Here is an 11,078-nt window from a genome sequence, read left to right as displayed (position 1 = left end):
AGCTCAGTTGAGTCTTTTTCTTCTGGAACTCCCATCCTTCCACTCTCAGCTCAAGTGTCACTTCCTCGGAGAGACTTTCTCTGCCTCTTGTCACCATGTCACGCTGCCCTGCTCATTTCCTTTGACGATCTTATCACTATTTGCCATTACCTGGTTGGTTGATGGATTTGTTTCCTTGTTTGCCCAGGGTCAGGTTATCTAGCAGCCGTGCCAATTTGGTGCTAAATAAACAGTTGTTGGAAGAATGAATGAAGAGCACGAGTCAAACAGAAACAAACAAACAAATAGAGCAATAATTTACCTGCACTGTGGTACCTTTGCAAGAGTGCATTTCCCAGTAGGCACTTACATATTCTACTGGGCCTTATGAAGGAAATTTTCTTCTTGTTGAAGTTTATATGTTGTCGTTGTTATGTGCCGTCAAGTCGCTTGCGACTCATAGCCACCCCATGTACAACAGCCCTAAACTCTGCTCTGTCCTGCGCCAATCGCACTGTCTCTGATACACCCATCCCGATTACCCCAGTCACTGAATCAATCCACCTCACAGAGGACCTTCGCCTCCTGCACTGTCCCTCCACCCTCCCAAGCATGATGTCCTTCTCCAAGGACCTGCCCCTCCTTACAACATGTCCAAAGTATGTCACACAGAGCCTCAGAATCCTTGCCTCCAAGGAGGCGCCTGGTTTAACCCTCTCCAGGATGAATCTGTTTGTTTTCCTAGCAGTCCATAGTACCCTCAATACTCTTCTATAGCACCTCAGCTCAAAGGCATCAATTCTCCTTCTATCCTCCTTGGTCATTGTCCAACTCTCTGATGCATAACAAGTGATTGCGAAGATGATGGCCTGTATCAGACGCACCTTAGTCTCCAGAGAGACATCATTGCTCTTCAGTACTTTATACTCACATGTATTCAACTCATCTTGTGAAAGGAACCTCAGAAGGGAATAAGAAAATACAGATTTGCAAGAAGCTACAACCCCATATTATTGTAATATAATTACGAAGACTCTGATAAGAGCATCTCTTGTTCCAGCCTAGCCTACATAAGGCAGCATGAGAATTGGTTAGGGATCAACATTTAAATCTCTTTTAAAAAAATAAATAAAAATCTCATTTCTAATCTTATGCAATGAGATCTGAAGCAAGTCACTTTCTCTCTCTGAACCCCAAGATTCTCATCTGTAACTTGCCTGGATGAATCTGTCACAGGGATTATGTGAGCAATGCATATAAAGCCATCATCACTGAGCCGGGAGCATGTAAGCACACTGGAATAGTACTGCCCACTGCTATGATGATTACATGATTCCCCTCCTCTGGGAAGTTCTCCATGATCCCACCCTATAAAAGGGAATGATGGACATAGTTTGGTCAGGGAGTTGAATGTAAAGATTGGCAGCTGGCTGTTTCTGGCAGTATTTTTTTGGAAGGCAGTAGAAAGGGTCTAAAAGTTGAGGATAAGGAGCCCTGGTGGTGCAAACAGTTAAGCACTCAGCTGACAATGAGAAGGCTGGTGGTTAGAATTCTTCCAGTGGCTTCTTAAGAGAAAGACCTGTCAAACAGCTCCTGGAAAGGTGGCAGCCAAGAAAGCCCTGTGGGACAGTTCTGATCTGTCACATGGGGCCTCCATCAATGAAAATCAACTTGATCTAGAAACAACAACGACAATCACTGAAAAGTTCATGGTTCTCATAACGATTGTTGTTGTTGTTGTGCTGTTGAGTTAGACTAACTCAGAGCTGACCCTCCCGTGACTTTTCAGTGGCAAGAAATGGGAGGAGATTCTCAATCTTTCTCCATAGGAGTAGCTGGTGGATTCAAACTGAGTACTTTTGGGTTGGCAGCACATCTTCCTACTAGACCATCACAGTTCACTTTCTCCACAATTGTTGTTGTTATTCAGTGCTGTTGAGTATGACTCATGGTGACCCTCTGAACACCAGATCTGAACACTGTTCTATCCTGTGCCATCCTCACAATCTCCGACATGTCAACTCATTGCTGTAGTAGTTTCAATCCATCCAGTTGAACATCTTCTTTTTTTTTTTTCACTGACCCTCCACCTTCACAAGCACCATACCCCTTTCCAAGAAATAGCCTCTTCTAGTAAATGCTCTGAGTATGTGATACAAAGCTTCATGGGGTATTCATTCAATACTCTTTTCCTACACCACAACTCAAAGGCATCAATTCTTTTCCTGTAATCCTTATTCGTTGTCCAACTCTCAGGTGCATAACAAGTGATTGAGAAGGCCATGGCCTGAATCAGGTGCACCTTAGTCTTCAAATTGACAGCATTACTCTTCAGTAATTTGGAGCGGTCCTTGACAGCAGACTTACTGTAATCCTTCTCCTGACTCCTGACTGCTCAGTACCAAAGATAATGATTGTGGATCCTAGTAAGATAAAATAATTGACAATTTCAATCTTTTCTCCATCTAATATGATGTCATCTATCAGTCCAGTGGTGAAGATTTTTGTTTTCTTGGTGTTGAGATATTGAAAGCTGTAATCTTTTACCAAGTAAGCAGAATAAAAATAATGCTAAAAGCCTTAAAACATAAGATCTATGTGTGTTGAAATGAAAAGTTGTCATTGAACTTTCCACTTTTTAAATTCTTTGCTAATACAGCACACATCCTTGCCCAGGTTAAAAGATTCCTGAAATAAGCATTATTTCCCACGCCTATAATGAAATAATAGTGACAATGCATTACATTTGTATTGCTCCACTACTTTTGAAACTTTTCAAAGGCCTTCCATCGAAGCTCCAGCCAGAGTGCTTTCTAACCACAAATGTCTAGGGCCTCTGACACTAAGCCTTCCAGAGTCCTCACCTCATTATTGCAGATCCCAGTGAAGGTCAGCCTCATGGACATGGAGCTGTGCATTTACACAGGGAAGAAGCTACACTCACCTTACACAAATCTCCACCAGCTTTAATGCTCTGCCATACATTACTTGGAGTCCTTGAGTAGTGCAAATGCTTAAGTGCTTGACTATTAGTGAAAATATTACAGGTTCAAAGTCCCCCAGAGACACCTAAAAAGATAGGCTAGCCAGTCAGCGTCTGAAAGGTCAGACTCAACTCAACACAACTAACAATAACAGCCACGTAACTGTCTTGAGATTCTTAATAATTTTTTTAACAAGAGGACCCACATTTTCATCTTGTACTGAGTCCCACAAAATACGGAACTGTGCCTGGTGTATGGACATAACCACTGAGAGTTAATCTCTTCATCAGGCTTCAAGGCTCAAGAGAGAAAAATTAGGTCACATGTCTGTTCAATGGCAAAGTTGCAAGAACTTGAAATTCTGACCCTCCTTACTCGCAGTCTCCAGCCAGGCCTAGTCCATGTGGGTGCCTGGGATAAACCTTTGTGAGTTGAGCCTGTTTCACTAGCCTGCTGGGGTTGGGGATGTGTCTCAACCAGCTTGAAGACACAGTCTTCTGTTTTCATGTGAGCTGGCAGCTTCCTGTACTGCCCAGAAACCCTGCCTGAGAATCTCCTCCCACCCTTAGTCCCTCTAATGGCAGGCCAAAGACCAGTGGACAATCTCACAACAGATTCTAAAGAATTTAATTCTTTAGAAAGTCCCACAACAAAGAAAAACATGAAGAAAAGAAAAGTAAGGCTTAATTTCTTTTTAGAAATAAAAATTTTTAAAAAATGCTTGATTGAGTCAAAGTTTACAAATCATATTGTTAGGAGCTCCCTTTTGAACACTTACTGTATACCAGCCACTGAGGGAAGCACTCTGGACCCAAATCTAAGATCCTCATAAGCACTCTGCAATGGAAGCACCGTTTACTTTCCATCAAACCGGCTGCTAGAGGCTGACTTGTAGAAACTCTTTGTGTGTCAGAATGGAACTGTGCTCATAGGCTTTTCTTTTTGATCTTTGAAAACATGAGTATTTACGTACTTTATCTTTTTTTAGAGTATATACAGCAAAGTAAAATATATGCCAATTCAACAGTTTCTGCATGTTCAGTGTAGTCACACTGATTACTTTCTGTGAGTTGTGTAACCATTCTCACCCTCCATTCGTGACTTGTTCCTTCCCAGTCAACACAAACTCACTGCCCCGAGGTTCCTACCTAATCTTTCAAGTTCCTCTCATTCATTTGATCCCAAGTAAATTCTTCTTAAAAGAGCATAATGCTCCAAGTAACATATTTTAACAGTTAAGCTAAACAATGAATGAATCAAAATCCATGTTCTTTATAAAATGTCATTAAAATCTCAATTTAAAAAAGAAAATTTGGGGTTCTTTTATTATTATAGTAAATATTATTTATTGATTCTTATTTCTTTATCTTATAAGGGCTTTTTTAAATTTTGTATGGTTGTATAAACTATTTCCCCCTTGAATTTTTATGTCATGCTTATATAGAAACCAAAACAAACCTACTGCTGTTGCATTGACTACAGCTCGTGGTGACCTCACCTATTACAGACCAGCGCTGCTCTACAGAGTTTTCTCAGCAGTGATGTTAATGGAAATAAAGGCTTCAACATCTCTAAGTACTTTCTTAAGCTCATTTGTCTTCCTTTCTAGAACTTCATTGATTTTCTTTTTCTTACATGTAAACATCTTTGAACCATCTGGAATTATTTTGGTCTTGAGAGGTGGGGATCTAGTTTCTCTTTGTAAATATTTATTGAGTAAAGGAATGAGACATTCTGTAGCTCTAAGTGAAGTTGGTGGCCCCCCAAGAGAGTAAACTCAGTAGTTAATAGTACTGTTTATCCATTTATCAAATATTTCTAATCCACGGGCCAGATAGTAGAATTCAGTGGTGAATACAATCCAATATGGCTCCTATCCATGTACCTATTACAACCCGTGGTGGAGGCAATGTTGGCCAGATGACATTTAAAAAATCTCATCAGTTGTCACTGAGTTAGTTCTGACTCACAGAGACCCCGTGTATGCAAAATAGAACTCACCCCCTACTCTTGTCAGCACATGAGCTTGGCAATCCTGTTAAAGGCCTACCTTCTAACATACTTTGTTTTGCTTTCTATCATCCATTTTGCTATTTTAAATGGTCCCTAAGCAATAAAGGGAGCTCTAACAACCTTGTGGTAAGGAGCTGAGCTGCCAGCCAAAAGCATGTGTTTCAAATCCATAAGCTGCTCCCCTGGAGAAAGATGAGCAGTCCCCTCCTGAAGGGTTTACTGCCTCTGAAAACGTAGCAGAAGGCCAGCTATGAGTTGATTCCAACTCATGTTACACAACAAAATCAACAGAGCAATAAAGGCTGCTCTGCAGGAAAAGGATGGGTAACCTCCTCCCTTTCTGTCTCTGAAAATCTGCCTGAGGGTTACCTATGAGTTGAGTCATAACATAACAACTAGCAATGAAGGAGGGAGCTCTGGTAGCAAATTCCACAGGGAGCTGTGTTGTCGGCCTAACAGTGGCACTCCTCTGCTGGTTCAAATCCATCAGTGGCCCCACGGGAGTAAAGATGGGCAATCTCCTCCTGTGTGACTTATGTTGTTGTTATGTGCCGTCGAGTCATTTGCGACTCAAAGCACTGTCCCTCTACTCTACCCAGCATGATGTCCCTCTCTAAAGACCTGTCTCTCCTTACAACATGTCCAAAGTATGTCAGGCGAAGCCCCAGAATCCTTGCCTCCAAGGAGCAGCCTGGTTTAACCCTCTCTAGAATGAATCTGCTTGTTTTCTTGGCAGTCCATGGTCCATCCAATACTCTTCTCCAGTACCACAGCTCAAAGGCATCAATTCTCCTTCTATCCTCCCTAGTCATTGTCCAACTCTTTGATGCATAACAAGTGATTGCAAAAACCATGGCCTGTATCAGGCGGACCTTAGTCTCCAGAGAGACACCATTGCTCTTGAGTACTTTACAGAGGTCCCTAACAGCAGACTTTCCTATCGCAATATGTTTTTTTATTTCCTGGCTGCTGGTGCCAAGAGTGTTGACCATGGAGCCGAGCAAACTGAAGCTGTGAACAATCTCACACGTTGTGTGACTTATAGGATCCTAAAAACCTGCTGGAGGGTCAGCTGAGTCAGTTCCAACAGGATGGCCATGAGTCTTGTAGGAAAAGCAAAAAGGATGAGTGAAAGTGGAAGATGCAGAATAGCAGAAGAGTGTTGTAACAACGTGAAGATTATGGTCAATGCCACACAGCAAACTTTAGTAAATTGCTGACTGAAAAACCAAGTTGCTCGGCAAACGTTCAGTCAAATCACAATAAAAAATTAAAAAAGGAAAGAAATGGTCTCCAGCATAGTACTGAAATGTTATCCAGTATTTCTCAGGGCATATCAAAGAATATGTTGTTGTTGTTTTGTGCCGTCAAGTTGATTGCAACTCATAGCGACCCTATGTACAACAGCCCTAAACCCTGCTCTGTCCTGTGCCAATCGCACTGTCTCTGACACACCCATCCCCATTACCCCAGTCACTGAATTAATCCACCTCATAGAGGGTCTTCCCCTCCTGCACTGTCCCTCCACCCTACCAAGCATGATGTCCTCTCCAAGGACCTGTCCCTCCTTACAACATGTCCAAAGTATGTCAGATGGACCCTCAGAATCCTTGCCTCCAATGAGCCGCCAGGTCAGAGACAGTGAGATTGGCACAGGACAGAGCCGAGTTTAGGGCTGTTGTGCATAGGGTCGCTATGAGTCGCAAGCAACTCGACGGCACATAACAACAACAACAAGGATGAATCTGTTTGTTTTCCTAGCAGTCCATGGTACCCTCAATACTTCTTCTCCAGCACCACAGTTCAAAGGCTTCAATTCTCCTTCTATCCTCCCTGGTCATTGTCCAACTCTCTGAAGCATAACAAGTGATTGCAAAGACCATGGCCTGTATCAGATGCACCTTAGTCTCCAGAGAGACACCATTGCTCTTCAGAACTTTGGGAAGGTCCCTAACATCAGACTTTCCCATCACAATATGTCTTTTAATTTCCTGGCTCCTGGTGCCAAGAGTGTTGACTGTGGAGCCAAGTAAACTAAAGCCGTGAACAATCTCAATCTCTTCACCATCCATCCTGATGCTGCCAGTTGGTCCAGTGGTGAGAATATGCTTTGTGAATAAAACAGAGGTCAGACACTTTATTCAGGTGTGAGTTATGTATAGGGCTATTAGTAATGAGCTCAATATTAATGAGTCAATAAACTATATCAAGTAAGCAAATGAACATAAAATAAGGATATCTATTATTTGGTTGACAAAAATGTTATGACCTATGGTACATCCTTAACCAGGCGGACTGACACAGTGACTATTACAGTGGATTCGAGTGTGTTAGAGATGGTAAGGACGGCACAGGACAGGGTAGGGTTCAGAGCCATTGTTCATAGGGTCTGTATGCGTTACAGGCAACTCAAAAACACTTAACAAAAGGAAACGTTCATACAATGAAATACTATACAACCTTGAACGATAATAAAGAATTTGTGAAACACTATATAATATGGATAATTCTATAGGACATTGGGGAGCTCTGGTGGCCTAGAGGCAAAAAGCTGTGCTGCAGTGATGAAGGTACACAGTCTGAGGCCACCAGCTGCTCCAAGGAGAAGGATGGGCGATCTCCTCCTTTGTGATTACCTGCCTCTGAAAGCCTGCCAGAGGGTCAGCTATGGGCCAGTTCCGACTCTATGGTACACAACAACTATAGGACGTTGGAAGTCTACAGGACAAAGGAATTTGTAAAGAGTTAGCAAAAGAGAGGAAGACCCTCAACCAGGTGGATTGATACAGAGACTGTCGAATGGATCAAGTGGGTCAGGGAGTGGAAGAGTGGCTCAGGATAGGACAGGGTGCAGATCTGTTGTCCAGAGTGTCGTTATGGGTCATACGCGACTGAAAGACACCTAACAATCTAACAACAACAACAACATTAAGCTGAATGTGATCAGTCAGTCACAAAAGGACAAAAATACATCGTTATAAAAATCTAAAGAAAGGTTTACACCTCGAGAGAATTATACCAGTATGGTTATCCGGGAGAAAAAGGGAGCAGAGTGAGGCAGAAAATTAAAATATAATAAACACTTATTCAGATAGGTGAAGGGAAAGAAAATATGGAATGAACGAATGCTCAGACATTGCAGGTATTGTAATTAGCATAATGGAACAAAAATGTGTCTGATTGATTGATTGATAGAAAAATATGCATTGTAAACTTGCACTTAAAACACATGTTTTTTAAAAAAGTTTTAACCAGATGCTTGCAGATAATGAACTCTGTATTTCTCCAAGATATGTTTCAGTATTTGCTAATTCACTGTTTGTGGTGACTTTATAGAAAATAACTACATGAGTAGTAATACATCCATTGCCTCCAACTTTTCTTACATCATCTTTTTCTCTTTTTCTGCACTCTTATTTTAATTTGCATTCTGACATGATTCTAATATCTCACCTCTTGGAAAAGAAATAAAGACAGCATGCTTGTGTCAGAGCAGGAATAAGAATTCACTCAGGCAGCTCAACTCACAAGGAGCAGGTAATGATATTGGGCACACAGAGATAAGCACTGGTAAGGAGCTGCCAGTATTTCTAGGGCAGAAAGAACAAGAGAAGAAAGTGTTAAGAAGCAAGGAGCAAGGGATACCCTGGCAGGAACTGCAGCTGTAGAAAAACACAGCTACTCCCAGAGGCATGGCACTGAAGCAGAAGGGAAGAGACAACAGCATCCCACACCCTCTTCCTGCCAGACTCTGACTCCTCCCTTTGCCCCACCTTGACTAGACGCATCTGGAAGGATTCCAACATCAAAGCCCAGGTAGATGGTACAGTACATGGGGGACACCTGCTCCAATCCAAGCGTCCAGAGTGGACACAAATGGCAAGAATTGACCTTGAATGGAAGATTGGCCAGGACATCTTTTTTTGGCCCCTAATCCTCTTTCAGCTCCTCCTCCATTTCTCTACTTCCCTCCAGAGCAAAACTTTTTGGAAGAGCTGTTTACATTCAACTTCCTTATTTCTCATTCTTTCTCCAACCATCTGATCTACCTTCTCATTTTCCCTCATACGGTCTGACTTTCACTTCCGATTCTAGGTCAACAGTGGTCTTCACATTGTCAGGTCCCTCGAAGAGCCCCTCCAGCATAGTTGCTCTATCTTCCTCCGTGGAAAAACTTCTCTTGGCTCCCCTCATCATTCTTGCCTCTGTTCTTCCCTCCGCCCCTCTCGCCATGTGGTCCTTGCTGACTCCTCAACCTGTACAGTGACTTGCTCGTGAGCTCAGTTCTGAGCTTATTTCTCTGTCCTTCCTGAACCCTCTCACCTCCTCAGAAAGACTGTCCCTGTGCCACACTGTCCTACTTGATTCCTTCATAGATCATATAACGAGTCATTATTTTCTGAATACATTTCTTTGTTTACCCACGGTCTTATCCAGCAGCTTCGCCACTTGGCACTAAATAAATTGAATCAATGACTGAATAAAAAAACCAAAATACACTGCCAGCAATTCAGGTCCAAGTCACAGTGACCTTTATTTGATTTTCCAAGGCTGTGTATCTTTGAGGGAGGAAACTGCCCATTTTTCTCCTATAAACAGCTAGTGGACTAGAAAGGTTAACTTCTTGGTTAGCATTGCAACATCACATCACTAAGAGCTTCAACAAATAAGTAGTAAAAGTCAAACAGAAAAAAAATTTTAATCTGTAATTTAACCACACTGTGGTACCTTTGCAAGAATGAATTTCCAAGTAGATACTTAAGCATCTTACTGGCTCTGCTGAAGGAATCCTCTTGTGCTAATGTGGTATACGCATACATATCAGACACATTTGTGGAAGTACCCTGAGAAGGGAGTCTGGAAATAGAAATTTGCAAGGAAATGAGGCTCCATAGTTACTCATTCACTGCTGTCAAGTCAGCACCAACTCAGAGCTGATTCTCCAGGGGTTTTCAGGAGGCTGTAAATCTCACAGGAAGTAGACAGCCCTTCTTTCTCCCATGAACCACTGGTGGAGCCAGAAGCCTTTGCGTCAGCAGCATAGCTCCCTACAGACTACACCACCAGAGCTCCTTGGATTCTATATTATTGTCATTTAATTCTCTTAAGGAACACTCCGGTGGCTTAGTCGTAAAAAGTTGTGCTGCCACCCCAAAGACATGTGGTTAAAATCCACTCTCCCTGTTCCAAATCAGAAAAGTGGGCAATCTCCTCCCATGCAATTAACTGCCTCTGAAAACTCACCAGAGGGTCATCTATGGGTCAGTTCAGACTTGACGGTACACAACAACAATGCGAGTATTTCTTATTCTAGCCTAGCTTGCATGAGGCAACATGAGAAATTGTCAGAGACCAGGATTTAAATCCCATTTCTAATCTTGTTTGACAATAAGACCTGCACCAAGTCACTTTCTCTCTCTGAACTCCAGGATTTCTCATCTACACATTACCTGATAGAGCTTGTCACAAAGATTAAGAGAATGATGCGTAAAGCTGTCTGCACTGAGTGCAGCATGTGTGAGTAGGCAAGCACACAGGAACAGTATTTATCATTGCAAACATTCATTGCTCAGACAGTTACACACTCGACTGATGACAGAGAGTGGTTAGGGCTCCATGGGAGAAAGCCCTGTCACATGGCTCCTATAAAATTGCTATTGTTGTTGTGAACTATTGAGTAGGACTCGACCCATAGCTGACTCTCCAGCAGGTTTTCAGAGGCAATTAATCACGTGGGAGGAGACTGCCCATCCTTCTCCCGTGGAGTTGCTGGTGGCCTTGAACCATCTGCCTTCGCAATTGCAGTACAGCTTCTTGCCACTAGGCTAACAGAGTTCCTTTGAAAACCCTGTAAGAACAGTTCTACTCTGTCACATGGGGTCCCTAAGAGTGAAATTGTCTGGGCTTCACAAAAACCAAGAAAAACAACTTCTATATAACAGATCATGGTACTCACTTCCATAATATATGAGTCAGAAGGAGTGTAAACCATAAAACACAAGATCTCTCTGTGTCTTAAGTGAAAACAGCTTCTTCCTAAGATTTTCTGAGTGCTTAAACTATAAATAAACACCCTGAGGCTGAACTCTTCTTTTGAATATG

Source organism: Elephantulus edwardii, unplaced genomic scaffold, assembly GCF_000299155.1.
Source record: "Elephantulus edwardii isolate Elephantulus edwardi_28Jun2011 unplaced genomic scaffold, EleEdw1.0 scaffold00094, whole genome shotgun sequence".
In the NCBI taxonomy this organism is placed as follows: Eukaryota; Metazoa; Chordata; class Mammalia; order Macroscelidea; family Macroscelididae; genus Elephantulus; species Elephantulus edwardii.
The sequence above is the reverse complement of the archived record's forward strand: the minus strand, read 5'-3'. Positions refer to the sequence as shown.